The sequence below is a fragment of the Ictidomys tridecemlineatus genome, chromosome 3, assembly GCF_052094955.1.
Source record: "Ictidomys tridecemlineatus isolate mIctTri1 chromosome 3, mIctTri1.hap1, whole genome shotgun sequence".
In the NCBI taxonomy this organism is placed as follows: Eukaryota; Metazoa; Chordata; class Mammalia; order Rodentia; family Sciuridae; genus Ictidomys; species Ictidomys tridecemlineatus.
This window is the reverse complement of record NC_135479.1, coordinates 66,087,444-66,115,023: the sequence shown is the minus strand read 5'-3', so window position 1 is coordinate 66,115,023 and position 27,580 is coordinate 66,087,444. Positions and strand designations below refer to the sequence as shown.

The following is a 27,580-nucleotide window of genomic DNA, read 5'->3' as shown; positions in this document are numbered from 1 at the left end:
CAGCGCGCAGGCGCCATGCACCAGCGCACCCTCAGTGCGCAGGCTCGCCAGCCGCTTTCATTTCTGCTCTTCCTTCTCTTTCTCTCTAGACGTCAGGCCGTCGGGTCCTATGTCGCCCCAGCCCTCCAGAGGCTGAGGGGGGAACAGCGCGGCCAGGAGCCCTTCAGGCCGGTGCCCGCCCTGCAGTTTGTCCTCCGTGATGATGATGACGCAGAAGAAGAAGGACCAAAACGGGGTCTGGGGGCCGGCGGCAGTCCCGCGCCCAGGTGGCTCAGGGAAGGAGGGTGTCCAAGTCAACAACCAGTTCAAGCTGGTGAGGAGCGGGGCAACCTGTGGGGGCGGGGGGCGGAGCGTGACGTCATGGGAGGGCGGGGTGGGTGTAAAGTTGGGTCTGTACTGCGGTGGACTGGTGGGCGGGGTCTTGATGTCATGGGTGGGGCCGGGCTACGGGCAGCTCTGCAGTGGAGAGGGCGGGGCCATGACGTAAGGGGCGGGGCTAGGGCGCGACGGGGCGAGCGGGGACGGTGTAGAGGGCAGGTAGGGTCGCAGAGGAGAAGGTGGGGCTGTGCTGATTAGGGGCGGGGCTAAGGACCAAGTAGGCGGGGCGAGCAGCTAAGGGCCCAGGTGATGATACTGAGCTGCATTGGGCAAGGCGGGGGCTTCGCTAAGAGGGTGTGGCTCTGACCTCCAGGGGTGGGACTAAAGAGGAAAGCTGGGGTGGGTAGACGAAATTGAGCTACAGCGGGGAGGGTGTGGCTTCTTACGGTGGGTGGGGTTGTGGCGGGCAGGACCGGCTAAGGGGGTCGAAGTGAAGGGGATGAGTGATGGGACTGCGCTGCTGCAGGGAGGGCGGCTGCTGCTGCGGGGACGGTGGTGTGTGATGATAGAAGTGAGGCTGGGGTGAGCAGGGGCGGTGTCAGAAAGGAGGGGGTCCCCTCACTGCAGAGGGGAGGGTGGGGCAGCGGCGTTCAGGGGCAGAGTGCCAGGGCAGAGTGCGGCTGTTGACTGCGCTGCAGTGAAGGGGTGGGGCAGGGCTTCCTGATTCGGATCTTCCTAGATTTCATAGTCTAGCATCTCCAAAATCTTTCAGTTTATTCGTAACACCTCTGCCTAACCGGGGATGTTGCATCTTGCTCCTTCCTGCCTCCCTCACCTAGGTGTCCGCTACAGGGAGGTAAAGGAAAGTGAAATGCCCGCTGGTCCCACAATGTTTTCCCCTTAGCACGGGCCTCATTTGTAGTTTCTCATTTGTATGGGTTATCTGATAGTGGCTTCTCTGAGCTGGCAGGTAGCATGACTGTTTTGCTCACCTTGTTATCAGTCTCAGTTGCCCCTGAGTTTTTATCGAGTTGGCAAGTTAAAAGGCTATAATGTTAAAAGACATTGTGGAGTATGGAAATTGTCCTTAGATAGTTTGGGGATTTGCTTTAAAAGTTGTTGACCTTGCCACTTAAGAGCTGGTCTAACCCCATAGTCTGGTGGAGGTGGGACTGAAGTCCCTTCTTTGAATTCTCTGTCTGTACCCGATCTCTTCTATTTCTCAGCCTGAAAGTAACTCTCCCCAGCTTTCTATTTCTTTCTATCTTTTTTATTATGGAAAATTTCAAACACAGAGATATGGTAGTACAGGTAGTTCATGTGTCCATCCCCGCGTTCCCTAATTATGGACACTTGGCAACTACTATCTGCCTTGGACTTTCACTCCCTTCTCTCCAGGGATGACTTAAAAACATCCCAGACAGTACACCACTTGCCCTTAAACTTGCCAGTCCTGTTTCTGACAACTCTCAGGATGCACCACTTTTCATCCTGTCCCATTATTACCAGCTCAGGATCAGTTGTGAAGTCTGCCACTTCACAAACCTTTTGTCCTTATTCAAATGCCCTCCAGATTGTCTTTAAGAATAACTCCCAGGCGGAGGGCATTTACATGTTCTGGGTACCACTCATTTCTTCCTCACAGTCTGGGAAGGGGGGTGATGTTGACAGCAGCGGTGACATCTTCAATTTATACTGGGCTGTGGCTCAGTGCTGGATCCCTTGCCTCGGGCATTGGAGGCAAGGGCTCCATCCCTAGCACTGCAAAAGAAGAAAACAGAAAAAACCCACATACACATAATTAAATTTAGGCTTTTTTATTTGAAACTTGTGCTCTCTAAACCACAAAATTATATTGTCCCTGCTGGTAAAAATTCGTGGGTGAATAGAGAAATAGAGGTGTTCAGGGTTATGAAAAAAAAGAAGAGATGATTGTATATCTGAATGGGAAAAAATGATGCTTATGTGAATCCCTCCTTGAAATCACTCTGGTCCAAGAGATTGGCTGGGGCTTTGTGATTGTGTAAGCCTTCTGCTTGTTTGGGGTGTTTTGTTGTGTTGTTGTTGTTGTTTAGTTTTGACTTTTGTACTGGGGATTGAATCAGGGGCATTTTATTACTGAAGCAGGGTCTTGCTAAATTGCTGCATGTCTCACAGAATTGCTGAGGCTGGCTTCAAACTGGTGGTCTTCCTGTCTCAGCCTCTCCAGTTGCTGGGAGCTTGCATTGTGGTGCTGGGGATTGAGCCCAGGGCCTCATGCATGCTAAGTATCCTCTTCCACCAAACTGCACCCCCAGCCCCTGCTTTCTGAGGGTATTAGTATCACTGGCTTAGGTCTCCTTCCCAGTCTCTGTATTTGTGCATGAGCTCTATATCTGTATCCATGTGTCCAAATGCACCTGACCTTACAGACTAGGGCTTACCTGCTCCTCAGGCTTCCCTGTCTCTGTTGAAAACCACATGCCAAGATCAGCCACCTGGAAGATGTCCCTGGTCTCTTGACATTTGTGCAAACCATTGAAAAGTCCTGCGTGGCTCTAAGTGCACAGGATCGTGACCCATTCTTCCCAGTCTCCACCTCTGCTTGTCCAGGGTGCCTAGACAGCTCTCCTCACTTGCTTTTCTAGCCTGCTCTGCTCAGCCACACTTCCCTTCCTTTGCTGCCCTCTATGCCTACAGTTCCCCATGTTCAAGTACCAACACATGGCTGGATCTTTCCTCCCTCAGAGGCAGAGTCTCTTCCCCGTCATACCGCCATACAGTCTGATTATGGTCACAGTTGCCCTACAGTCCCATTCCCTCTATTCTGGCCCTTTTCCATCTCCTGCGAACATACTGTATACATTACTTGTTTGTTCTTTGTGTTTTGCATGGGTTGCTTCCTGGGGCTGAAGTGTCTGCTTCCTGAAAGGACTTTGTTGCTAGCTGTGTGTCCCCATCACCCAGCAGGCATGCACAGAGCTCCTCCTGGAAGACCGAAGGCATGTCTTCCTCAGGGTGCAGGCTCCTGGGCTGTAGAGTCAGTGACTTCCATTCCAATGTGGGATCCACCTCTTCTGGATGTAGGAGCATTGATGAGATACCTGATGAAAGCTTTGGGGATGCTTTCCTTGGCCTTGTGGGACTGTGGTGAAGACATGCTGGGCCCTCAGTGGGCACTCAGCAAGCACGGAAATGATGTGATGTTGAAATGGAGGAAGCAAGAGAGCTTTTCTAGAAGAAAAGCCTCCTGGGGAAATGGACGCAGACACCTATAGGCCTGCTCCTCACCTGCGGCCTAGAGTGTGGACCTTGGTGTCATGCATGGCTCATGGGTGTTCCTTTGGCTTTGGTTAGAAATCACCTTTACTGTCTCAGTCAGGGGGTCCTAAAGACAGCTTACTGAAGTTAAGTCAGATGAAGTGCAGTCAGATGCACCCCAGGGGTATGTAGTGAGTCTTGACAGAGGCATGCACAGCATGAGTACCACACCACATTCTGAGAGCTTGCCACCCTGCAGCCTGTGCCCCCTTTCCCTGCGTGTGAGTCCTGCCTGTGTCTGCATTTCCCACCAGCAGAGTCTTCCAGAATGTGCTCTTTCCTTCTGTCCTCGCTTGCTTAGCCTGTGCTTTTGAGTTTCATGCAGGCTGTGGGTTTTCGCGGTCAGCTCCTTCTTGCTGAGTAGCAGTGTATTGCAGGGTGTTCATTCGTGGTGTTTCAGGGGTCTGACTCAGTTCTGGTTGGGGGCTGCTCTGCCTGGAATTGCTGAGCTCTAAGGACAAGTGTTTTGTGGGTTTGGGTTTCATTTTGGCTGATGGGGCATCTACAGGGAGAACTGCTACATCGGGAGTGGATGCGTATACCTGGACCAGCAGGTGCTGAGTGCTCCTCCAGCATTTTATCCTACCTTCCTATGGGCTGTGTGAGGCTGAAGGTGCTCCAGCCTCCAGGGAATTGGTGTTGGCAGCCTATGCCCCCAGCCCTCAGCAGGGACAGTGCTCCTCACTGGCTTTTGATTTACATTTCAATAAAGATGTTGTTGGGTGTCTTTCCATGTGCCTATTGTCCATTTGTTTGTCTTCTTTTTATTAATATTTTTTAGTTGTAGATGGACACAATATCTTTATTTTATTTTTATGTGGTGCTGAGGATCGAACCCAGGGCCTCACATGTGCTAGGTGATCGCTTTACCACTGAGTCACAACCCCAGCCCCTATTTGTCTTCTTTTGTGAACCATCTCGTCACATTTTGCAACCTGTAGTGGATTCCCAGGCTGCTCTGTGAGCATGGAGCACTGACACCTGGGCAGACATGTGGCTGCTCATCTCTTTATTGCATTGAAAAATTTTTCCTCAGTCCCTTTCAAAGAATTATGTGTGTATGTCTGTCTTGTTTTCGTGTACAGTATAGTTGCTGTTCCCTGATGGTAATTGAAATACGTTTAAATTGTGCTATTAAATAAAAAAAAAATTTAAAAATAAATTTCAGTGTTCAGGCTGCTGCTGTTAGGCTGGAATAAAGACTTGAAATGCTGTGGTGGTTTTAAACTTGCCAACACTGTGTCATCTTTATTTTTGATAGTCATTTGATTTTTTTTTTCCTTTGGTACTGGGAATTGAACCCAAGGGTGCTTAACTACTAAGCCACATCCCCAGCCCTTTTTAATTTTTTTTTATTTTTTTAATAAATTTTTTTAGTTATAGGTGGGCACAATATATTTATTTTATTATTTTATTTTTATATGGTGCTGAGGATTGAACCCAGTGTCTCACGCATGTTAGGTGAACGCTCCACCACTGAGCCACAACTGCAGCCCCAATTTTTTTTCTTTTGAGACAAGTTCTCACTAGGATGCTTACAGCTTTGATAAGTTGCTGAGGCTGGCTTTGAACCTGCGATCAGCCTCAGCCACTAGGATTATAGGCATGTACCACCACACCTGTGATAGTCATTTTATTATTTTTTAATTATTTGTCCTGAACTTCTCAGAAGATGATATATAGTCAGTCAAAAAATATATGAAAAAGTGTTCATCATCACTAGCAACTAGAGAAATGCAAATCAAAGCTACTCTAAGATTTCATCTCACTCCAGTGAGAATGGCATCTATTATGAATACAAACAACAAGTGTTGGTGAGGATATGGGGAAAAGGGAACACTTATACACTGCTGGTGGGACTGCAAATTGGTGCAGCCAATAAGGAAAGCAGTATGGAGATTTCTTAGAAAATTGGGAATGGAACCACCATTTGGCCCAGCTATCCCCCTCCTTGTTCTATACCCAGAGGACTTAAAAACAGCATAATACAGGAATGCGGCCACTCAATGTTTATAGCAGCACAATTCACAATAGCTAAACTGTGGAAACCACCTAGATGCCCTTCAACAGATGAATGGATTAAAAAAATGTGGCATATATACACAATGGAATGTTACTCAGCAATAAAAGAGAATAAAATCATGACATTGCAGGTAAATGGATAGAGTTAGAGAAGAAAATGCTGAGTGAAGTTAGCCAATCCCCAAAAGCAAATGTTGAATGTTTTCCTGATATAAAGAGGCTGATTCATAGGTAGGGAAGGAGAGCGTGAGAAGAATAGACAAACTCTAGATAGGGCAGTGGGGTGGGAAGGGAAAGGAGGGGAGGGGGCATGGGGTTAGAAATGATGGTGGAATGTTATGGACATTATTATCCAAAATACACGTATGAAGACATGAATTGGTATGAATATACTTTTTATATAACCAGAGATACGAAAAATTGTGCTCTGTATGTGTAATAAGAATTGTAATGCATTTCGCTGTCATATATAAATAATTTTTTTTTAAAATTATTCTAATTAGTTACACATGACAGTAGAATGCATTTTGACAGGGGCTGGGGCTGTGGCTCAGTGGTAGAGCGCTTACCTAGCATTCATGAGGCACTGGTTTCCATCAGCACCACAAAAAAATGAAATATTGTGTCCATCTAAAAACTAAAAAGTAATTTTTTTAAAAAAAGAATGTATTTTGACACATCATACATAAATGGAGTATAACTTCTTGTTTTCTGGTTTTACATGATGTAGAGTTTCACCGTTCATGTAGTCATGTGTGCACAAAGGGTTATAATGTCCGATTCATTTTACTGTTCTTCCTACCTCCATCCCCCCTCCCTTCCTTTTACTCCCCTCTATCTAATCCAGAGCGCTTCTAGTCTTCCTAGCCACCCCACTCCCACTTGCTATGAATTAGCATTCACATATCAGAGAAAATATTCTGCTTTGGTTTTTCGAGATTGGCTTATTTTGCTTAGCATCATATTCTCCAGCTCTGTCCAGTTATCAGCAATGCCATAATTTTATTCTTTTTTAAAGCTGATTAATATTTCATTGTGTGTGTATATATATATATATATATATATATATATATATACACACACACATATGTGTATATGAGTATATATATATTTATATACATACATAAAAATATATACATTTATATTTCATTGTGTGTGTGTATATATATATATACACATATATATGTGTGTGTGTGTGTGTATGTATATATATATATATATATATATATATACACACACACACACACACACCAATCACATTTTCTTTGTCCTTTCATCTGTTGAAGGACACCAAGGTTGGTTCCATAGTTTAGCTATTGTGAATTGAGTTACTATCACCATTGATGTGGCTGTATCATTATAGAACTTAGTCCTTTGGGTATAAACTGAGGAGTGGGATAACTGTGTAAAATGGTGGTATCACTCTAGATTTTCTGAGGAATCTCCATGCTATTTTCCAGAGTGGTGACAACAATTAGTCATTTGATGTTGATTGCATCAAGAACAAAACTCCCTGCTAGGCATAGTGGTCATGCCTGTAACCCCAGTAACTCTAGACGCTGGGACAGGAGAATTGCCTCATCAGACATGAGGACAAAATTATTTTAACATGAACAAGAACAATATTAGAAAATTATAGGGCTGGGGATGTGGCTCAAGTGGTAGCCTGCTCGCCTGGCATGCGTGCGGCCCGGGTTCGATCCTCAGCACCACATACCAACAAAGATGTTGTGTCCGCCGAGAACTAAAAAAAATAAATATTAAAAAAAATTCTCTCTCTCTCTCTCTCTCTCTCTCTAAAAAAAAAAAAAGAAAAAAGAAAATTATAATCCTTATAATACTCCCCTTGTTTTTTTAGTTTGAAGTATTGGAATTGAACTCAGGGGTGATGTACCACTAAACTGTACCCCCAGCCCTCTATTTTTCACTTTGTCACTGAGGTTGCTCAGGCTGGCCTCAAATTTGCCTTCCTCCTGACTCAGCCTCCCAAATAGAGTCTCTGGGGTGACAGGCATGGCAAGTCGTCTTCACATCTGGCTCAGCTCTACTTCGCCACGTACACTGTGACCCCTGTGCAGAAATGCCCTCGGCTTGTTTCTCCAGATAAATGTCGAGGATCTTGAGGACGACCCGGGGGTGAATGGAGAGAATCTGATTGTGTGTTAACAGATACTGCAGTGTCAGAGAACAAAGGAAGGATTCAGAGTGGAAACCCAGAGACCAAGCGGGAAGGAAATGTGGCCAAGGCTGCACCCCTGGAGCAGGTATGGGGACCCTGTGGTAACGAGGAGGCTGGCATATCAGGGAAGGGCTGTGGCATCCTGCCACGTGCCACCTGTGTCGGGTTTTTCTTGGAGGTATAATTTTCTGAATTTGCTTTGGCTGATTCTGTAGGAACCCTGATGAAGTTTGTGCTAAAGTCCTTGAGATCAGTGGCGGCCCCAGGGGTACTGCATGCAGGTCCCTGCCCTGCCTGCTGCCCACTGTGCTCCAGGCAGCTCTGTGCCTTCTGGGAGCAACCACTTCTGGTGAAGCGTCACTGAGGAGCTTCTCGCTGCCCAGAGGAGCTGGCCCAGTCAGGAGCAGGTGGGAGCCCCAGGCAGCCTGGACCAGCTCTGCAGCAGCTCCCTGTACGAAGCATGGCAGATGAACACTGGACCCACAGGGGAGACCTACCCCAGGTTCTCTCCTAGCAGTGACCCACTGCATCCCTTGGGTGCCCCATGGGGCCAGTAGTGGTCAGGTCCTATTGCAGGTGGCAGATTTAAAGAAAGCAGGCCTAGAAATCACCTTTCAAGCCCCAAATCATTGTTCTTTGGCTGGACTCTTACTTAGCTTTCTGCAATTTCAAGTCATTGTAGGAAAGCCTGACTTAATTTTTTTTCCTCACATTTCCCACATTCTAGACACTTGAATCCGACACAGAACTGAAACGGTATTTTGGTGCTCGAGTGGTCCTGGGGGAGCAAAGGTAAGGCCCACAGTAGCTGCATTCTCAAGCTGTTTTTACCTGCTTTCATTTCTTATGGGTGGGGGAGCCATTGAAAACCCTGGGGGAGAGTACTGAAAGCCACACTGGACAGATGGAGCCCTTCCAGGGCCTGGGCAGATGGCTGAGACGCCAGGAGGCCAGGCTGTTTCACACCTTCTCAACTGTGCACCCCATATTTTTTAAAAAGGTCCTACAAGCTGTTAAACTTTGAATCCTGAAATTTTAGACAGATCCATTTTGTTTCTCCACCAGCAGGAAAAATGACAAAAAGTTTGGGTTCTGAGATCAGTTTTATGTCACCTAACTCGTTCCTGGCTAGTCAGCTTCTGCAGTGTCAGCTGATGGTGAGCAGGCAGTGGAGTGTCCCTTGGCTTTTCCAGGGGAAGTCAGAGCCCATCCTGGGACTTTCTGTAGGAGGTGGGAGTTCCACTCTCCATCTCCGTACCGAAACATCCGGAAGCTTGTGTCTTTTTAAGTATGTGTTTTCTGATTATAGAGCTGAATGCTTTTTGTTAAAGCTCTGAAGCAGTGTAGAAATGTTCCCCTCTTATTCCGATCACCTGTGGCCATGTCCTCAGGCCTTTCTGCACGCCTCTCGAGGAAGCTGTGCTGGCTTTGGCATGTCGGAGTCCCAGGTGTCTTCTGTGCCTGATGCACAGGGTTCTTTGTTAGGCCAAGGATAGGCATGTCCACACCTTGGCTACAGGCCCCCTGCATCCATGCAGCCCTCCGAGAAGTGGCCCACTATGGGTTTCCTTGAGTACCTGCGCCTTGCCCAGCTGCCCTCCCAGGAACGGTGCCGCCGAGGCCCACCTGCACTCGGTCGTCCTCAGCTACATTCTCGACCACACAGTGCCTTGAAACTGCGTGAGGTGTGCATGTGGCGCCCCTGTCTGACTGGTGTCTGTTGGGTCATGAGTGGGCCAAGGATTATTTTCAGACTTCGTTTGTTCCCACTTTCCTTGTGTTTAACAGTTTTTGCCTTGTATTTTTGTTTTTAAGTGTTTGGGGACTCATGGGTTTCTGACTTCTGTGTGTTTTGGGTTATTTGTGAAAAGCACTTACATGAGCCACTACCTGCGCTGCTCAGGCCGAGTTCTGCCGTTCAGCCCAGCTCTGTCTGCCTGCCCCTGTGTTACATTTTTGCATCATCTTATTTTTGTAAATTATAGTTATTATCAGTCATTAGTTAATAATTACATTTGTTTTTTAGTTTTTATGGTGCTAGGGAGTGAACCCACAGCCACACACCTCCAAGCCACATACCTCTGAGCTGCCCCCTGCACATATTTCAGTTTTATGTATCTATTTTTGAGGTGAGGCCCTCCGTGCTTCCCAGGCTGGTCGCACACTCATGAGTCTGCATGGGCCTCCCCCTCAGCCTCCCAGGCAGCCAGGACCACAGGTCTGTAACCAGGTCAGCTCACTTACTACCTTTATAGTAGCACACATTTTTGTTGTTTGTTTCTTCAAAAATTTAAGTCCTGTTGAAGTATGTTCAGTGAAAAGCTGTGGTTCCCTCCTTCTTGGTCCCCCACCCTTGTCCTGTTGTTCAGAGACCAAACCTTAGCTCCTTTCTGTTCCTCCCTCCTGGTGACCATTCAGGGTTTCCATATAGCTGTGCACTGATCTTTGGGGGGAATCTGACTTCCTCCTGAGACAGATGGGGTCTGCTCCCTTCCCCCTGTCTGGGCTGTCTCCACACCCTCTGTGTTGCGACCCTTAAGGTTCTCCTCCTGACCCTCCCTCCAGCATCCATCAGGGCTCCCTCCTCCCCTAGACTTCTGGCTGGCAGCTCACCTCAGACAGACCTGGCGGTGCCCAGGATGCTGTAGACTTCCAGGCACTGGTGGATTCCTTTCCACTGCTTGCTGCGTGTGTAGAGTTGTGCCATGTTGTGCCTCTCAGCCTCTGGCCATGCTTTTTTTGTGTGTGCATTTGTTCTTCTCACACAGTTTTCATGTCTCTTTTTGAGAAAAGAAAGATGCTGTTTTGTCCTGTTCCGGGTAGTACAGCTCCTTATTCCTTGTTTTGTTTTAGTGAAATAGGGCACTGTTGAAAAGCCTAGAGATTGGTCTACACACATCCACATCCCATCACTCAGCTCAGGGTGCAGCCCTTCCAGGCCTGGCTAAGATGCCACCTGGCAGGGGAGCCAGACGCCCTAACAGCAGCTAAGAATTCTTGCCCAAAGGGGGCCTGGTACCCTCAACTTGTCGTTCACACAAGAGTTGCAGGGAGCTGGGTGCCTGAGGACCCTTAACACTCTGCTCTCGGTCTTCTTCCTTGCAGAAATATGCCAATTTCCTCCTCAGTTTTCCTCATTGTTTCCATGTTTTTCTTTTCAAAGATTGGAGTCATATTGCTGGGGTCTGGGTCAGAGGTCCACTTCCCTAATTTGCCTCTGGCCACGGCCAGGCATTCCTCTTGTGCAGCCTGTCCCACAGGAAGCAGCTTGTTTGCTCAGGGAATTTCAGTGGCCTTGAGCTCCTGCTCTGCACCATGTTCTAGGGTTTCACTTTTGTTTCCTTTTTGTCCCTCTTGCCTTCATGCTGGACTGTTGGCCTCCCTGTTCCCCTGGACCTGATGGTAGCTGCTTGCACAGGTCGCAACTGGGGTCCCCTCTTCACGCAGCAGTGCTTTGCTCTCCCTCCCTGTGTGCCCCCTGCCCACTGCTCTGCCTCCAGGGAGAGCTGGAGGGATTGGGCGGCCAGCCTGGCCCCTGGCCCGTGGAGGTAAAGCTGTGCCTGTCTCCTCCTCCCCAGGTCGCAACAGAGGCAGCGTGTATACCCCAAGTGCACGTGGCTGACGAACCCCAAGAGCACCTGGCCACGGTACAGCAAGCCAGGTGAGTCTGTCACTCCTGCAGCAGGGGGCTGGCACGCTGGCCTCAGTGCCTTCCGGGTGGGCCTTGCAGCACCATGTGCAGCTGTGTGTGAGGTATGGTGTTTCTGAGGGTGCAGCAGCCTGTATGACCCCAGCTGGCCTGACCTGTGCAGAAGCTTTCAACTTCCTTGCCGTCTGCCTCGTCCTCTGGGTGCCATGCTACAGGAAGCAGCTGAACAGAGGCTTGCATTTTTAAGTGTTTTTTTTTGTGTGTGCTGGCACTGAGCCCGAGCCCTCCAAGCCACACATGCCAGGCTGGGTTCTGCTGCTGAGCTGCATCCTCAGCCCTTGAGTTTGTTTTCACATTATGATAATTTGGGGGCTGGGGTTGTAGCTCAGTGGTAGAGCGCTTGCCTAGCATGTATGAGGCCTTGGGTTCGATTCCTAACACCACATAAAACTAAATAAGCAATATAAAGGTATTGTGTCCATCTACAACTAAAAATATTTTAAAAAATCAATAATGTATGATAGTTTTACATTTAAAGAAAACAGCCATGCAGAAGGTGCAGGGTAGGAAGTGAATGCCCTCTCTGGGCATCGGCTGCACAGCGTAGAGAAGCATCCAGACAGCCCTCTGCAGGTTGATGGGGCACATACTGTAGAAGAGGTCATGGGTGTGTGGAGGACATGTGTGGAGGGTGGTAACCAACGCACCTCACCTGCTGTGCCTGTGGGGTTGGGGACTCTAGAAGAATCCCCTTGGACTCCTAGTGAGGATCGCCTGGGAGTTCGGGACCTGTGCTTGTAGGATCAACCCTGATGCCTCTCATGTATCTTCTGTTCCCACCAGGCCTCTTGCCCTTCTAGCAAAGGAACCCGAACATGGTAGAGATAGGGGCTCATTGTCTCAATCTGCAGGACTTGGACCTTGGGCTGGGCTCTCAGGAAGGAGTAGCTCAGGGGAAGCCCATGAGAACCATTGGCCATTTAGCAGTTGTCTTAGCAGACTGAGTTTTTCAGGTTAGCCAGAGGAAATGGTCCCTCCACACAGTCACACAAAAGGAGCAGAACCATATTTGGTCAGGGGTTACACGTGGCCAAGGCCTCTGACCTGGCCCTGTGCCCACTGCACGCCTCCTGCCCCAGCCCCTCACAGCCACCCTGGCTGCTGGTCCCAACCAGCACCCAGATGGACCTCCATGCTCCCATCCCTGAGGTTTGTTGTCCTGGGCCACTTCGGCTCCATCCTTTCCCGGAGCTCATCTGAATTCTATAGAGAAGTGAGTCTTTGTGGAAAGCAGACAGAGGCCAGCTCCCGGGACAGCCCAAGCAAGCAGTGGGAAGCAGGCCCAGGTGTTCTGAGAGAGTCTCCTCGGACGTCAGCCTCTGGCCCAGAGGCAGCCCAGCCCCAGGCCTGGGTGACCTGTGAGACCCCTCAGATCGAGTGGGTTGGTATCACAGAGTCCTTTCTGAGAACAGCACAAGGGAGACTGTTGGGGCTACTGTGCTCTGTAGAGGCGCCATGTCCTGGCCTCCAGCACACCCTCTCTGTGTACTCTCACCTGCCAGGTCTGTCTATGCGGCTGTTGGAATCGAAAAAAGGCCTTTCCTTCTTTGCGTTTGAACACAGTGAGGAGTACCAGCAGGCACAGCACAAGTTCCTGGTGGCCGTGGAGTCCATGGAGCCAAACAACGTTGTGGTGCGTGGGCCCTGCAACTGCCAGTGGGTGGAGGGCGAGTACCCCGGCAGCTGCTCCCCTGGCAGTGGGGCCCCTGGACCCGAGGGGCACTGTGGAGACTTGGCACTCAGGTGCTCTCCTGCTGGGAGCTGCGTGTAGTGGCACTATGGTCCTTCCCAGGTGCTGCCTCTGTCTTGGGCCTCACTGGGGAGGTAGGGGGAGCAGGTAGATCCTGCTGGCCCCATGTCCCCCATGTAGGGGGGGCGGGAACCTGCTTGCTTTCAGTCCTCTGTTCTGAGACCTGGGAGCCAATACAGCCCCACTGAGCAGGCAGTGTCCCCAGTTCCCACCTGGAGCCAGGTCCAGGCCTTGGCTGGGTAATAGCAGTGCACACTTGGAGTCCAAAGGGAATTTAGTCTGTCACCTGGTGATCATGTCTCCTGGTGTGCACAGGTCCTGGTGGACTGCAGGGATGTCCTGTGGGTTCCTGGCTGTGACCTTTCTACAGAGCTGCCCTTCTTTTCTGGTAGGTTCTGCTCCAGACAAGCCCCTACCATGTGGACTCACTCCTGCAGCTCAGTGATGCCTACCGCTTTCAAGAGGATCAGGAGATGGCACGAGACCTCATAGGTGAGACCCAGTAGGCAGTGCAGCCTGCCTGTTCTCGCCACTAGAGCAGATGCAGGTGGCAGGACGTTGTCATGTAGCACTTTGTGGAAGGTGTGTCATGCCTGGTTTAATGTGTCCCGGAACTGGGCAGCCATCACTGCAGTCCATTTCAGGAAAACAGCCTGCCATCTTCTATCTTCCCCCAGGCCCCAGAACCCCTGACTTCTGGTCAGACTCTCCATGGCCCTACCTGTGTGGGGAGCCATTCAGTGGAAGCACTGTGCGTGGTCTCTGCCCATTGGTTGTGTGTCCCATGTATGGTGTGACCCAGGTTTGCGTGTGCTCTTGGCTGGATAGTACTCCCCCTTTGGACAGACGTGGTTGGCGAATCCGTCATCAGTTGGTGGTTCTAGTTGCTCTTCCGTGTGTGCGCGCACGCTGCTGTGGGCGTCTGGGCCATGTTTGTATCACCTGGGGACTGGGCATGAACAGGACATGTGGCAGTTGCACCCCATGGTGTCAAGGGCATTTCTCATTCAGGCTCACATGTTCTGTGGCTGCAATTAATGCCGTGGCACCAGGGAAACCTAGGAGGTCCCATTGCAGGATCCCAATTCTGTGACCCCTTCTTTCCAGTGCTTCGCTTGTTTGGGGTCTTGGGAGTTGCAGGCGCCTACTGTGGCTGACTCCTGCCTCTGTGTTGCTGCCCACAGAGCGAGCACTGTACAGCATGGAGTGTGCCTTCCACCCCCTGTTCAGTCTCACCAGTGGGACATGCCGGCTGGACTACCACAGATCCGAGAACAGGTGAGCTGCCTCTCCTGAGGGCAGCCCTCCCTGTGGGCCTGGGATACTTCTGCAGGCCACACAGGCCTGTGTCTTGATTCTTAAATCAGTGATGCTTAAGTCAGATTCAGCCTGACAGAGCAGACCTGGGTCTATACTCTGCTTTATGACATTTCTGTGCTGACCACCTCTGGCATCAGCCCCGAGGCAGGCCTGCATGACTGCAGCAGTCTCCCTGCTGTCCTGTGTGTATTCTTGCTGCTCTGGGCAGCGCTGCTTGGCTGTGGCATAGCCCCCACCTTATGGCCACCATGCCCTGTCTCAGTGCAGCAACTTGGCTGCACCGGGCACTCTGTCTAGACTTTCTCCACTGGTTTCTTTTTCTAGTAAACTCTCAGTTCTAAAAATAAGTCTACATGATGACTAAAGTCACACAGCTTTATGTACCCAACAGTAGCACCATTGAAATTTGAGAGTAAATTAAGATCATAATTATAACCGTTTTTAGCTCATTTCCCTTGAATGACAAGTAGCAAACCAAAAGCATGATAATGATTTCAAAAAGCTTGGTTTTCAGGGAGCTGAGGCTGTAGCTCAGTGGCAGAGCTCTTGCCTAGCACATGAGAAGCACTGGTTTGATCTTCAGCAGCACCACATAAAAATAAATAAAATAGAAAATATTCTGTCCATCTACAACAACAAAATTTTTAAACTCTTTTTTTAAATATTTATTTTTTAGTTGTAGGTGGACACAACACAGTGCCTTTTTTTTTAATGTGGTGCTGAGGATTGAACCCAGGTCCCACCTGTGCTAGGCAAGCGCTCTACAGCTGAGCCACAATCCCAGCCTCAACAACAAAAATTTTTTAAAAACTTTCAGTACATTGGTGTGTGTTCAGCTCTTCAGGCACACACAAAGCTTCTCCCCAGACACAAAAGGCATTCGCAGACTCGTATGAGGACCTGGACACTGGCGTGGAGCCAGGTGGCCCTCAGAGGCTGCTCTGCTGTTTGCTGCCACTTGAACTCACATGGACCTTTTTGGATGTAAAAGCTTCTACCTGGCCCTCTACAAGCAGATGAGCTTGGAGTTCTGCAAGCTCATCCTGAGGTGAGTGTCCACCAGGGATCCACTCCTGCCAGTCCTCACGGCAGGGGCTTGTGGGCTGCAGAGACCCTGGGCCCTGACATTTTCCTTGCTCTCTTTGCTCTCCCCTCACTGTGCTGCCTGCGAAGCCTTGAGCTGTGCATGCTGTTGCTTGTTGCGGGCCCGGAACTATGAGTACTTGATCCGCCTCTTCCAGGAATGGGAGGTAGGTGTGCGCTTGCATTGTGACTAGTAGCCATGGTGAGGCCATGAAGCAGAGCCAGGGTGGGTTCCAGGGACCTCCTGCCCTTTAGTCTCCCTCATCTCTGCTGTTGAGCAGAATCAGGTCTTCCCAGAGGGAAGCAGCCTTGCATCAGATCCCCAAGATGAGCACACAACTGCATCGAGTGTGCGTGTAGAGATGGTGCTTAGTAATGGACAGTCAGGCAGACCACAGAGCTGGGCATGCTAGGCACAGAAAGGGACAGCCACTCAGTGAGGGAGGTTGTGATGCAGGGCTGACAGGGACCCTAGGTCCTGAGTGTGGGGACGACAGTCTGGGTAGTCACGATTGGTTACATGTTCCAGGTCAGAGTCGCACATAAATGCCACCTGCCATCCTGGGGCCCCCAGACCCAGGAGAGTGGGGTTTGTCTTGGACTCCACTGAGTGCTATAGAGCATGCACTGTCTTGCTACAGGTGGGGTTTGCATATAAGTCGAAGCAGCAGTATAGGTGTGTTGGGTCAGGCTCCACGTGTGAAGATCAGTCTCACCTCTCCCTTTAGTGTAGCTGCTGCAAACTGAGTGGGACAAACAGCTGAACAGAGCTTGTCCAGAGGGGGCTCAGGCCTAGGAGGGGAGGAGGGGGAGGAGCCTCTACTTGTTCTACTTTTCTGCTTGAACCTTTCACAGTACATATTTTTCGTGAATAAAGAAATACATTTTTCATAAAAAATAAGTAATGAAAAACAGGTAAATCATTTAAAATCACATAACTCTTTATACAGTTAGCCAAGAAGTCTCACTTCCAGGGATCTAGTTTACAGAGATTCCAGGAGCTCAGGAGAATGGCTATAAGAAACCCACGGGGTCCCCAGAACCAGCCACAGAAGAATGTTTGTGGTGGTTTATAAGATTACAGAACTCTGTGGAGACGAGCATTCCCTGTTAATGGAAAAGCATGGAGTAGATCATGTTTGTTACATCGCACACAGAGAAAGGCGGGGAAATGTTTGAAGAGGGTAGTGGCCCCTCTAGGTGGGGGCAGTCATAGCTTGGCTGCCTTCACTCTGGACCCTGCTGTGTGGGGAGAGAGAGTCGCTCCTGTCCCCCACAGTGCTGAGCCTGAGGGGCTCAACAGAGCTCTTTTCCCACTGACGTTGCCCTTCTGCACATTGAAGACCCCCAGGTGGAGCAAGTCCTACATCCAGGTGTGGGGGTGGCCCGCTTTGTCAGCTCACTGTGGTGCACCTGGTCCTCACAGAGGGCACGCCCCTCACCTGGCCTCTTGCTCCCTTGTAGGCTCATCGGAACCTGTCGCAGCTCCCAAATTTTGCCTTCTCGGTTCCATTGGCATACTTCCTGTTGAGTCACAGACAGACCTCCTCCAGCATGAGCTTAGCTTTGCCAGAGAGAAGGCCTCCCTCTTGATCCAGCAGGCACTCACCATGTTCCCTGGAGGTAGGTACCACGCTGGCCTGTGCAGCGGTTCTTCCTGAGGGTGGAGACCTGGTCCCAGCCCTGCCTTGTGCTTAAAGAAAGCTGTGTTCTCCAGCCAGCCTAAAAACTGCTGATGTTGCAGTTAGCTGATTATCCACCTCAACGGGCCAACTGCATGCCAGCCAGGTGGGAGGGGGCCTTGGGTGAGGGACAAACTGTGTGTCCACTAACTTTGCTGTTAGTTACAGGGCAGGAGAGAGATACAGGGTATGCACATTGGTGTTTAGTGTTAGGGAGAGAAACAGCAGCAGAGGGTTGAGCAGGGCCTGGACCTGATCCAGAGGCAGTATGTGGTACGACCCTGCATTTCCAGGGTGCCCCCCCGCCACACTAGGCCTCTATCTGCACCCAGGGCAGGCCCAGGGGCCTGCTGCCTACTCAGGCAGCGGGTGGCGAACCTTCTTCACAAGCACGCAGGAAGTGATCCTCTAGAGGAGGCTGTCCTTGTGCTTGAGGGTAGGAGTGTTTGTGACAGAGGTGTGCACACACTCGGTGACTGCCCCTCTGAGGGGAAGTCCCAGAGTCAGCACTGCTTTGTTGGCTCTGATGAAGCCATGGAGAGGCCCCAGCACTGGGTGGACGCGAGCACAGGCAGACCCACCTGCAGTGTCCAGAGCTCCCTGTCAGGAGCAGAGCCAGCTCACCAACTCAGGGCTCAGCCCATCATCCCAGCAGCCACCTCTGTCCCCCTTGGGTTCGATGCAACTGGGAGCCCTCGGTAGGCCAGCCGAGGTGGGGGACACAGGGCCACGGGGCCCACGTTGAATAACAGAGCTGCCATTATCCCTCAGGAGAGACCCTACTGCGGCTTGTCCCTGGGAGGCAGTTGGTAGGCCGGCTTTTCCAGCAGCTGCCTCTGGCAGGGTCTCGGCATGTGGGCAGTGTAGGGAAGCCCTGCCTACTCAGCCGGAGAGTACTGCATGGGGACAGTACTAGAGCTGGAGGGGCCCTGACCCAGAGGACTGGACATCCAGAGTCCGTGACCATGTGTTGGCCACTGTCCTTACCCTGGGGCCCTGTGGGGTCACCTCCTCCAGGGCACTGGCCGACCCACTCCCACCAGTCTGTCCTAGGGTCTGTTGCTCATGCTTGAAGGGTGATGGCAAGTCTCCCTGAGATGTGGAAGGGCACTTTGAGGACAAGGGTCTGCCTCCAGGGTGCAGAGGTACCTGCTCATCCTTTGTGGACCCCCATCCTCAGCCACTCCCCCTGCAGCAGCTCAGAACGCTGCTCAGACTCAAGGACCCCGTGGCCTTGCAGCCTCTGTGACGTCATGACTCCAGTCGTGTCTGTGATCAGGGCCCACAGGGCCCCAGGTCCTTGTCCTGGCCACTGAGCACCTGAGCCCCTGCTTCCTCCTGCAGTCCTCATGCTCTTGCTCGAGTACTGCAGTGTGCGGCCCGATGCCAGATGCCACCGTCTCCAATCACCACTTCTTTGGACCACATGCTGAGATAAGGTAGAGCCTTGGTACCCTGCTGGGATAACACCTGGTGGACATCCTCGTCGCCTCCTGGGGGCCCTCGCTTACCCTCAGGGCAGTGGAGGGGTGGCAGGTGCGCTCTGCACCACAGGGTCAGGGTGTGTGTGTGGCTCTGTCACCTGGAAACCTGCTTCAGCCTGGTAGCAATCTCGGAGACAGGAAACCCCTGGGGATGTTGGTTACTGTCCCCTAAGGAAGGCCTGGAGTCTGTGTCCACATATGGGTCACCTTACATCTGAACAGAAACACTGGTGGGTCAAGTAAATGGCCTCTGGCCTAAGACATGAGGTTCACCTGATGCCTTTTGACAGGAGTGGGCAGCAGGGCTTAAGGTCAGACAGCATGACCCACAGGCACTGGCTGTGGGCAGAGGGTCTCTTGTTGCTAGTATGTTCCACATTCTGCATTGGCACATATCACTTTTTTCATGTTTCTCATAAAAAATACAGAGGAGACAGCCAGGTGTAGTGGCACAGCCTATGATGCCAGCAACTCTGGAGGCTGAGGAGGGGGATCCAGCCTCAATAACTCAGTGAGACCCTGTCTCAAAGGAAAAATAAAGGGGGCTGGAGTTGTGGTTCAGTGGTGGAGCACTTGCCTTGAACTTGTGAGGCACTGGGTTTGATCCTCAGTACCACATAAAAATAATAATAAAATAAAGATATTGTGTCCATTTAGAACTAAAAATATATATAAGATATGAAAAATAAAAAGGCTGGGGATGTGACTTAGTGGTAGAGTACCCCTGGGTTCAATCCCCAGTACCAGAAATAAAAAGAAAACATAAATGAAAGAAAAACATGTTATGGGGGTCCACCCCAGAATCCCCGTTCCCTAGGCAGCCTTCGTCCTCTGCACTTGCTCTCTGCAGACACACATGTACACTGAGCAACTCAGTTCGCTGAGGAGCACAGACAGCACCAATTCGAAGTCGCAGACCTGTATACCCTCCCTTCAGGAGGTGAACTATCCATCAGTAGCAGAGAGACAGCCTCTTTTTGCTCCAGAAGGTCCTGCTGGGGGGTCTGCTCACAGGCTTTGCACCAAAGTCAGGCCCCACCCTGACCCAGGCTTTACTCCCAAAGCCAGCCCCCATCCTGCACCCTGACCTTGCTCCCACAGCCAGCTCCCTATCCCTGACCTTGGCTTTGCTCCCACAGCCAGCCCCCTGCCCTGACATTGGCCTTGCTCTACCCAGCTCCCCATTCCTAACCTTGTCCTTGCTCCACCCAGCTCCCTATCCCTGACCCAGGCCTTGTTTCCACAGCCAGTCCCCCATCCCTGACCCAGGCCTGGCTCCCACAGCCAGCCCCCTGCCCTGACCTTGGCCTTATTCCACAGCCAGCTCTCCATCCCTGACCCTGGCCTTGCTCCACCCAGCTCCCCATCCCTGACCTTGGCCTTTCTCCTCCCAGCTCCCCATCCCTGACCCTGGCCTTGCTCCCACAGCCAGTCCCCCATCCCTGACCCTGGCCTTGCTCCCACAGCCAGCTCCCTATCCCTGACCTTGGCTTTGCTCCCACAGCCAGCCCCCTGCCCTGACACTGGCCTTGCTCTACCCAGCTCCCCATCCCTGACCCGGGCCTTGCTCCACCCAGTCCCCCATCCCTGACCCAGGCCTTGCTCCAACCAGCTCCCGATCCCTGACCCTGGCCTTGCCCCCACAGCCAGCTCCCCATCCCTGACTTTGGCCTTGCTCCACCCAGCTCCCCATCCCTGACCCAGGCCTTGTTCTCACAGCCAGTCCCCTATCCCTGACCCAGGCCTTGCTCCACCCAGCTCCCCATCGCTGACCCTGGCCTTGCTCCCACAGCCAGTCCCCTATACCTGACCCAGGCTTTGCTCTACCCAGCTCCCCATCCCTGACCCAGGTCTTGCTCCCACATCCAGCTCCCCATCCCTGACCTTGTCCTTGCTCCACCCAGCTCCCTATCCCTGACCCAGGCCTTGTTCCCATAGCCAGTCCCCCATCCCTGACCCTGGCCTTGCTCCCACAGCCAGTCCCCCATCCCTGACCCTGGCCTTGCTCCCACAGCCAGCTCCCTATCCCTGACCTTGGCTTTGCTCCCACAGCCAGCCCCCTGCCCTGACACTGGCCTTGCTCTACACAGCTCCCCATCCCTGATCTGGGCCTTGCTCCACCCAGTCCCCCATCCCTGACCCAGGCCTTGTTCCCACAGCCAGTCCCCCATCCCTGACCCAGGCCTTGCTCCACCCAGCTCCCCATCGCTGACCCTGGCCTTGCTCCCACAGCCAGTCCCCTATCCCTGACCCAGGCTTTGCTCTACCCAGCTCCCCATCCCTGACCCAGGTCTTGCTCCCACATCCAGCTCCCCATCCCTGACCTTGTCCTTGCTCCACCCAGCTCCCTATCCCTGACCCAGGCCTTGTTCCCATAGCCAGTCCCCCATCCCTGACCCTGGCCTTGCTCCCACAGCCAGTCCCCCATCCCTGACCCTGGCCTTGCTCCCACAGCCAGCTCCCTATCCCTGACCTTGGCTTTGCTCCCACAGCCAGCCCCCTGCCCTGACACTGGCCTTGCTCTACACAGCTCCCCATCCCTGATCTGGGCCTTGCTCCACCCAGTCCCCCATCCCTGACCCAGGCCTTGTTCCCACAGCCAGTCCCCCATCCCTGACCCAGGCCTTGCTCCACCCGGCTCACCATCCCTGACCCTGGCCTTGCTCCCACAGCCAGTCCCCTATCCCTGACCCAGGCTTTGCTCTACCCAGCTCCCCATCCCTGACCCAGGTCTTGCTCCCACATCCAGCTCCCCATCCCTGACCTTGGCCTTGCTCCACCTAACTCCCATCCCTGTCCCAGGTCTTGCTCCCACAGCCAGTCCCCTGCCCTGACCATGGCCTGTTCCAACACCCAGCTCCCCATCCCTCACCTTGGCCTTACTCCACCCAGCACCATATCCCTGACCCTGGCCTTGCTCCACCCAGCTCTTCATCCCTGACCCAGGCCTTGCTCCACCCAGCTCCCCATCTCTGACCCAGGCTTGCTCCCACAGCCAGCTCTCAATCCCTAACCCTGGCCTTGCTCCACCCAGCTCCCAACCATGACCCAGGTCTTGATCCACACAGCGCCCCATCCCTGACCCTGGCCTTGCTCCACCCATCTCCTCATCCCTGATCTAGGCCTTGTTCCCACAGCCAGTCCCCCATCCCTGACCCAGGCCTTGCTCCCAAAGCCAGTCCCACATCCCTGAACCTGGCCTTGTTCCCACAGCCAGTCTCCAATCCCTGACCCAGGCCTTGCTCCACCCAGCTCCCATCCCTGACCCAGGCCTTGCTCCCCCCTGCTCCCTATCTCTGACCCAGGCTTGCTCCCACAGCCAGCTCTCAATCCCTGACCCTGGCCTTGCTCCACCCAGCTCCTCATTCCTGATGCAGGCCTTGTTCCCACAGCCAGTCCCCAAACCCTGACCCTGACCTTGCTCCACCCAGCTCCCCATCCCTGACCCAGGCTTGCTCCCACAGCCAGCATCCCATCCCTGACTCTGGCCTTGTTCCACCTAGCTCCCCATCCCTGACCCAGGTCTTGCTACACCCAGCTCCCCATCCCTGACCTTGGCCTTGCTCCAACCAGCTCCCCATCCCTGACACAGGCCTTGCTCCAACAGCCAGCCCCCTGGCCTGACCCTGGCCTTATTCCCACAGCCAGCTCCCCATCCCTGACCCTGGCCTTGCTCCACCCAGTTTCCCATCCCTGGCCTTGGTCTTGCTCCACCCAGCTCCTCATCCCTGACCCAGGCCTTGTTCCCACAGCCAGTCTCCCATTCCTGACCCAGGCCTTGCTCCAACCAGGTCCCCATCCCTGACTCAGGCCTTGCTCCACCCAGGTCCCCATCCCTGACCCAGGCCTTGCTCCCACACCCAGCTCCCCATCCCTGACCTTGGCTTTGCTCCACCCAGCTCCTATCCCTGACCCTGGTATTGCTCCCCCAGCCAGTCCCCTGCCCTGACCATGGCCTAGTTCCCACACCCAGCTCCCCATCCCTGACTTTGGCCTTGCTCCACCCAGCCCCCCATCCCTGACCCTGGCCTTGCTCCCACAGCCAGCTCCCCATCCCTGACCCAGGCCTTGCTCCACCCAGGTCCCCATCCCTGACCCTGGCCTTGCTCCCACAGCCAGCCCCCATCCCTGACCCAGGCCTTGCTCCCACAGCCAGCCCCCTGCCCTGACCTTGGCCTTATTCCACAGCCAGCTCTCCATCCCTGACCCTGGCCTTGTTCCACCCAGCTCCCCATCCCTGACCTTGGCCTTTCTCCTCCCAGCTCCCCATCCCTGACCTTGTCCTTGCTCCACCCAGCTCCCTATCCCTGACCCAGGCCTTGTTCCCATAGCCAGTCCCCCATTCCAGACCCTGGCCTTGCTTCCACAGCCAGTCCCCCATCCCTGACCCTGGCCTTGCTCCCACAGCCAGCTCCCCATCCCTGACCCTGGCCTTATTCCCACAGCCAGCTCCCCATCCCTGACCTTGGCCTTGCTCCACCCAGCTCCCCATCCCTGACCCAGGCCTTGTTCCCACTGCCAGTCCCCAATCCCTGACCCAGGCCTTGCTCCACCCAGCTCTCCATCCCTGACCCTGGCCATGCTCCCACAGCCAGTCTCCCATCCCTGACCGAGGCCTTGCTCCACCCAGCTTTCCATCCCTGACCCAGGCCTTGCTCCCACACCCAGCTCCCCATCCCTGACCTTGGCCTTGCTGCACCCAGCTTTCATCCCTGACCCAGGTCTTGCTCCCACAGCCAGTCCCCTGCCCTGACCATGGCCTTGTTCCCACCCCCAGCTCCCCATCCCTGACCTTGGCCTTGCTCCACCCAGCCCCCCATCCCTGACCCTGGCCTTGCTCCCACAGCCAGCCCCCCATCCCTGACCCAGACCTTGCTCCCACAGCCAGCCCCCTGCCCTTACCCAGCTGGTGAGTCCGTACCTCGGGAGGTCGCACTTCCTCTGGAAATAGCCTGCCACCATTAGCTGGCTGGAGGAAAATGTTCGTGAGGTTCTTTAGGCAGTTGACGCTGGGGACCCCGCTGTGGAGGCTTGTGAGAACAGGTGAGATGCTGGGTATTCGTGCAGGTCAGCCCCTCCTGCCCTCTCTGGGCACCCTCTGATGTTAGATGCTGTGGGCCAGAGTGGTTTCATGTCTACTGCCGCTGGCATAGCCCTGCTCTCCTGTGGGTGAGCATGTAGACCCCAAGGCTGCTGCCACTGTCCAGGTGGGAATGTAGGTGTGGCATGGGTCTGCCCATATTCTGTCCTGCCTACTGCTGTGCACCTGGTTCTCACATCTGCTATAGCAGGTGCCAGGCTCACACCTGCTGGCAGAGATAGCAGCAAGCAGCAGCCCTTGCTCACTCCCACCCATGGTCTGGCCTTTGGCCCTGTTAGCATTGTGGTCTGGGACTGCTGTGGCCAGGCTGGGTGGTACAGTGAGGACTCTGTGGTCTGTGCTGGCCAGGAGTCTCCCCTAACTGCCCAGAGGAAGCCCTCTGCTGTTTAAGTAAAATTGAAGAAATGATGGGAGAGTGGGGGCCCTGGAACCCTGGCCCTCACAGCCAGTATTCACTGTGCACTCATCTGTTCTCCACACTAGAGGGGATGTTTCAATGGGCAGGAGCACGTTCTGCTCCCTGTGCAGCTTCTCCGCCCCACCCTGTCCAGCAGGGGCAGGCCCCATGCCGCAGCTGTAGTGACACTCGGGTCCTTCAGAGACTCACTCAGCACACCATGGACTGACTGCCTGGCCATCTGGGGGTGAAGCTGGAGATCCTTGGGAGATGGAGACCTGCCAGGGAGGAAGGGCTTAGCTGTTTGCAGGGTGGGCACTGGTTAATCTGCTGCTGTTTGCCCTGGCCTCAGGCAGAAGATGCTCTACCAGCGTGCACCCAGAAACATCCATCGCCATGTGATCCTCTCGGAGATCAGGGAGGCTGTTCTTCCCCCGGTAAGGAGGAGGGCGTGATGGTGGGCTGTGTGACCGTTCCCCTCCTGCTCCTGGCAGCCCACAGGCAGGACGGTGGGTGAGGCCAAAGGGGGCATGAGTACCTTCCCTCAGCCTATTGGGGTGCTGGTCAATCCAGGAGCAGCTGGACCCATAGTCTTGGCCCCACATGCCTTGCTGGTGGCCAGGCCTGCATGCAACACTGCTGGGAGCAGGCTGCTGCTGTGGGGAAACCTCATGGGCACCACAGGTGTGTAGGAAGAGGCAGGTCAGGCCGGCCAGGACAGGGGGTCCCTTGGGGCCCTCGACACCACTAATTTACCTAAGCTGCTCTGCTGATCCTCAGGACAGCACTTCCAATCTCTTCTGGCCAGGAAGGCTTGTTCTGATGAGTAGTGACAGCGTGGTGCTGGCGGGAGAGGGTAGAGAGGCCGGACAGGGCTGTGCCGGCTTTGTGTGACTCGTGGTTCAGCCCGTGCTGTGTGGCTTGGGCATCACAGTGAGTTTGATCATGGCATGCGTGGGCACTTCCTGTGTGCCTGACCTTTCCCACCATGCCTCTGCCCAGGGGCAGAAAGCCAAGCCCATTCCCTTTCTCTGTTGAGTGACCTGCCCCAGAAGGCTCTAGCATCACTGTTTCTCCCTTTTCTAAAGGATGTGACCACACAGTCTGTGATGGGGTTTGACCCTCTGCCTCCCCTGGATACCATCTACTCCTACTTCAGACCAGAGAGGTAATGCCCTCACCCCCATTGTGCTTGTGCAGACCCAGGTCAGTGCCTCGGGGCTCCCCGGAAGGCAGCCCAGAAGGCCAGGGGTCAGGCACAGGGAAGAGGGAGCAGCAGTGACACTCAGGACACAGCTGCCTTTGCACATATTCACCCAACTCTGAGCGTTTCTTTCCAGATTTTGTAGCAGGTACTAGAAACGCAGTGGGAAGAAGAATAAGAAGCCACTCTGCCTGTGGTCAGCTGCCGTGGTAGGAACAGATGAGAATTGTAGAACCTAGAGATAAGGGTAAAGTCCAAAGTGCACCGAGAGATACCCAGAGCAGCAGGAAGGCAGCAAGAAGGCCTGTGAGGCTGGGCAAGGAGAGTGGGTTGGTGGGACAGAAAGTGACAAAGAAACACATCAGAGCCCGCCTCCAGGCTGCCCCCGGAGTGTGGGCAGCTTTCAGAGCCAACAAGAGCCCTTTCACCTTTACTTCTGGTGTTAGGGCCACACCTATAATCTCAGCTACTCAGGGCTGAGACCAGGAGGATCACAAGTTCAAGGACAACAGCTTAGCAAGACCCTTTCTCAAAATCAAAAGGGCCAGGGTTTAGCTCAGTGGCAGAGCACTTGCCTAGTATGTGTGACCTGGGTTCCATCCTGGCAGGGGAAAAATGTGCTGAGGAGCTGCTTGTCTGGGGTAAGCCCCAGAGCTGCTGGCAGCCCTCCCTTTTAAGGCAGGCTGCCTTCCATCCCCACCTTTCCCCACCAACTTTGTAGAAGTTATAATGGGACTGTGTGTTCACAGTGAAGCCTATTGTGTCAAGCTCCCCAGTAGCTCAGGAGGAGGTCATTAGTCAGCGGTACAGAGGCACCTTGGTCTGCTCTCTGCCCACATGGGCTTTATCCTCCTCAGAGCATGGGTGTGGCCCTGGCATCCAGCAAACAGTGGCCGTGGTGTCCCCTGCCTGTGGCTCTGTTCTCTGCTGGCCTGGTGCTGAAGGAAGTGTGCATCTGCGGCCCTTTTCTGTTTTGTGATGCTGGAGATTGAACCTGGGTGCTCTACCCCTGAGCTACAGCCCCAGCACTTTTTTAAATGTTGGAGCCATCTTGCTGATTTTCCCAGGTTGGCTTTGAACTCATGATCCGTCTACCTCAGCTTCCCAAGTCGCTGGCACAGGCATGGCCACCACCCCCAATGAGACTGCAGTTCTTCTTGGAAACAAGGCCTGTGCCATGGCAGAGGACAGCCTGGCTGTGGTCATTTCACAGACTAGGCTCCTTGAAGAGCCACCCCCGCGCCCCTTCCTTTCCTTCCCAGTTGTCCTTGGGTGTCCATGGCCCCTCCCCAAGCCAGACCCTGACCTGCGTTGGGAGGAGTCAAGGGGAGTCTAGCTTTGTTTTATGACTTCTCTTGACTTCCTGTTTCAGGTTAAGTCGTGTCAGCCATGGAAACATGGTTGCCCTCTTCTTCCGGTCACTGTTGCCAAATTACACTGTGGAGGTAGGTTGGGCATGTCTCAGCTTCTGTGCTGAGTGGTTCAAGCCAGTCGTCTGCATGCAGATGTCCAGCGTCAGCACCATGCTGGGCAGTGCAGGAGCGGGGCCAACAGCTCCTGGGAGCCGCAGGGCTGCTTGGCCCCCTGCCTCGCACTGGCCTGGGTAGACATGTGCCTTTGGTTTTTCAGAGCTTCATGTCCTCGACAGGGACCTGAGGAGGGTCCAGGTCCTGTGCTGGGGTGCAGGCCGCCCCGGGCTTGATGACGCATCTCCCTGCTTGGGCCCCATGTCCCCAGTCCCAGCACAGAGAGGCCCTGCTCAGACATGTCTCGCTGCTGCTTCCTCCCCCAGGAAGGAGTGCCTGGGGGTCTGAACCACAACCAAGGCTTGAACCGGTTGATGCTGGCCATGCGAGACATGATGGCCAGCTTTCACTTCAGTGACCTGGAGGCATTGCGGGCGGACAACCCCCGAGGGGGAGGGGGACTGGGACTGAGCCACTTAGGCTGCTGCGCCCAGCGCTGTGCAATTATGTTCCTGATTCTGTTCTGGTCTGGATTGACCCTGAAGTAGAAGTGCTGGATGTACCA

At 53.4% G+C, this 27,580-nt stretch overlaps 1 pseudogene across 1 annotated transcript; it reads left to right on the top strand.

Annotated features, from left to right (window-relative positions):
- On the top strand, positions 1-27,580 carry LOC144376212 (ribosome quality control complex subunit TCF25-like; annotated as a pseudogene). The gene is made up of 16 exons (XR_013436441.1): positions 1-313; positions 7,810-7,904; positions 8,547-8,611; positions 11,398-11,480; positions 13,031-13,161; positions 13,671-13,770; positions 14,463-14,556; positions 15,590-15,646; positions 15,772-15,848; positions 17,146-17,304; positions 18,708-18,802; positions 23,732-23,890; positions 24,698-24,782; positions 25,434-25,513; positions 26,922-26,994; positions 27,342-27,580. The product of XR_013436441.1 is annotated as a ribosome quality control complex subunit TCF25-like (transcript).